This window comes from Penaeus japonicus, unplaced genomic scaffold (genome assembly GCF_977035675.1).
Source record: "Penaeus japonicus unplaced genomic scaffold, GWHDUDI00000001_assembly GWHDUDI00000039, whole genome shotgun sequence".
Taxonomy (NCBI): domain Eukaryota; kingdom Metazoa; phylum Arthropoda; class Malacostraca; order Decapoda; family Penaeidae; genus Penaeus; species Penaeus japonicus.
The window spans coordinates 4848207-4850706 of record NW_028234441.1 but is presented as its reverse complement, the minus strand read 5'-3'; the positions used below and the strand labels follow the sequence as shown (position 1 = coordinate 4850706).

The following is a 2500-nucleotide window of genomic DNA, read 5'->3' as shown; positions in this document are numbered from 1 at the left end:
AGAAATTCCTGTAGTAAGCAAGCAAGAATTCCCTGTGGTTGTGTGTGAAAGGCGAGGTTATGTTAAAAAAAAAAATGTACAACGAAAACCTGAAGTTTTATTCAGTGAGAACATACAGTGACAACCGTGGCCTGCAGGAAGGAAGCTTACGAAATAACAGAACAAAATACCTGACGAACGAGAAAAGCTTCCGAGGACAACTGATGATAATTCTTCGATCTAATATTAAGGACCTGTCGTTTTGTTTCATATACCCTTTTGCTATCTCTCGATCTCTCTGTCTTGCTTACGGGAAAGAAGAAGAAGAAGAAAGGCATACACGCGTAACACGAGAGGAAACGGAAGAATGGCCTACGGAAGGAGTCCCGTCTAAACGAGGAAGAAAACTTGAGGTCACGTATTGATTAGGACTATGATGATCAATATCCTGGGGCCGGGAACAATCACCTTTTGGCGTAGGAAGAGAGAGAGAAACAAAAGACAGTCTAGGAATGTTCGAGAGAATTTAGAAATAGACCCATACTCCTCCCACCTGATGACGAGATATCAGACCCTCATGGTAGAAATCATGTCATTGTTGTTATTGTCTTTGTCGTGATTTTTTTTATTATTTGATATATATTTTAATTCACGTATGCTTCCTTAACGATATTCTGTTTTATTTGTATTAGTGCGATTTATTTATTTTCATTTTTTTCTTGACTTTCTGGTCTGATCATTTATGGTTGAATAATGGGCCTGATTTATATAATTTCTTAACCTTTTACTGTAACATTTGATTTTCAGTAAATGAAGTGATAAACTCATCAATTTGCTCACGAGCTTTAATATTTTATAGTTTCTTAGTTTAGCTTTTATTTCACCTTTTATCGTCTTTATTCGTTTCGCTTGCGTTACATCGTTGGCTCATTTATCATATATCACCTCTCTCTCGGTTGTGCAATTTACGCCTTCGTACACAGAGTTCACACATTCCCTTACACACGTGACCCCATCAGCCCTCCTCCCTCCTCCTTCCCGAGCGAGCGCCCCTCGCCCCTCCCTCACCCCAGCGAGTGTCCCCTTCCCCCTACCCCCCAAGCGAGAGTTCCCTCGCCCCTCCTTCACCCCAGCAGGTGTCCCCTTCCCCCTGCCCCCCAAGTGAGCGTCCCCTCACCCCAGCAGGTGTCCCCTTCCCCCCACCCCCCACCCCCCCAAGCGAGCGTCCCCTCGCCCCTCCCTCAACCCAGCGAGTGTCCCCCTCCCCACCCCACCCCCCTTACACACAGAGACACGTGTTGTTCTTAACGTTAACTCTCAGCTCTTCCAGTACGGCCTCGACCCCCAAGGCTGACGAATCACTCGCATCAACTCTCGAATTCATGCACTCGAGGGAGCCCCTGAAGCACACCCGACTCGAGCTCGCCACTTTCCATCGCTCTCGAGGGGGCGCTTAAATGATTGGCGATAGATAGAGCGATAAGAAGGGAGAGACAGAGGGAGGCCGCCACTTCCTCTTCCCTCGCTTCCTCGCCCCGCAGGATGGGAGCCAAATCCTTGACCGCCCGGCCGTTCAGCGTGCCACTTTTTTGTTCGTTCGTTTGTTTGCTTGTTCCCGAAGGTAAAGCCTTCCCGAGCGCCCAGACTTAGGGAGACATCTTCGGGGATTTCCCAGCGCATATCTGAATGGACGAGAGGGAGCAGGGCATACACATCCAAATACGCGAGGAGCACCGTGGTATTTGTCAAAATGAATATCCATTGGGGAAGATATTTGAGTATGTTTGTATCTAAATGTATTATGACCATGATTTTCCTGTCTTTTCCGTGCGTGTCGAGGCCTCACGTCTGCCATTTCTTCGAGCGTGTGACTCAGGAGCTCCTCGAAGCTGCAGACGACCATGAAACTTCAACATTGGGAACAAAACTTGAAACTCTTCTAAATCCGGTGAAAGCACGAGGGAAAATAACGACCTGCGTATATGGACAGTACAATACCCCTCCGAAGATAACGGATTCTTTAACCGTCCGTGAAATGAAATAAATTGGAAAAGGAAATCCGAAAAGGTTCAAGAATTCGAGTGCTGTTGTCGCCAAGGATCAGCGTGTATGCGGGCTGCCACCGCTGCTGTGCCTGTCTCGCCTGATGATAAAGAAATATATAAAAAATATATATATAGTATGTATGAATGTAAATGTAGATTATTGAATATTAGGTGATAAGATTTACAAACACGAGGCTGCGGGGAGGTGACCCACGGATGTCTTCTCCCCAACCCCCCTCCCCTACTGTCACCCCCCCACCCCCGACCCCAGCTGCAGCAGCCGCAAATTTTATGTGTCTATTTCCTCGACAAACGGAGCAATTGGGTGATGTTAATATACCCCTTCCAGCCACACGTCCCAAGGTACCCTTCCCTGTAGAACTTACAAGGTTCGATTGTAAGGATGACAAAACTGATTAAAAAAGTGTAAAGACCCCTTCATCACTCAACTTCAAGACGCTTTGAGTGGATTTTTT

At 46.6% G+C, this 2500-nt stretch overlaps 1 protein-coding gene across 3 annotated transcripts in view; it reads left to right on the top strand.

Moving 5' to 3' along the window:
* The window catches only part of LOC122256338 (uncharacterized), a 133513-nt gene that overhangs the window by 129369 nt on the left and 1644 nt on the right, over positions 1 to 2500 (top strand). For all 3 annotated transcript variants that reach the window (XM_043020956.2, XM_043020974.2, XM_043020966.2), the window contains exon 5: positions 1 to 2500. This exon is cut by the window's left edge and continues 2532 nt beyond it; it is cut by the window's right edge and continues 1644 nt beyond it. The gene's annotated coding sequence lies outside the window, so the exon portion shown is untranslated.